General features: G+C 39.0%; 1 non-coding gene across 1 annotated transcript; it reads left to right on the forward strand.

The window, feature by feature from the left end:
- The first annotated feature begins 132 nt into the window (after positions 1-132).
- Trnai-aau lies at positions 133-205 on the forward strand. Its single transcript has one exon. It is a non-coding gene; the product is annotated as a tRNA-Ile (tRNA).
- The last annotated feature ends 208 nt before the right edge of the window (positions 206-413 follow it).

The raw sequence follows: 413 nt of genomic DNA on the forward strand, positions 1-413 counted from the left end.
CACCGTTGCCCAACCCCAACTACCATTATTGGAAAAAAATAAATGAGATGATGTTTGCATTCCTCAAGAGTTGCTACTTTGTCAAGCTGATCATAGAATTCTCTGATCGGAATAAAGTACAGTGGATCACATGGTCGGTTAGCTCAGTCGGCAGAGCGTCGTGCTAATAACGCGAATGTCATGGGTTCGAGACCCATATCGACCAAGTAGTATTTTTTTTTTATAATTTAGCGAACGTTTCTTACTTAATAGTACGAAATAACATCACAAGGTCCAAAGGTAGTACACCAAGTATTTAAAAGTACGCGAGAGTTGGGATGGAGGTTTCCGACAAGCTAGTAGGCTTATAGAGGAGCCTGTCAAGTAAGCTTAAACAGATTTGGAAATTGAAAGTCTTATATTACAATTTTACA

Source organism: Anneissia japonica, unplaced genomic scaffold, assembly GCF_011630105.1.
Source record: "Anneissia japonica isolate Jap-2015-1 unplaced genomic scaffold, ASM1163010v1 scaffold49229_len821_cov205, whole genome shotgun sequence".
Lineage (NCBI taxonomy): Eukaryota > Metazoa > Echinodermata > Crinoidea > Comatulida > Comatulidae > Anneissia > Anneissia japonica.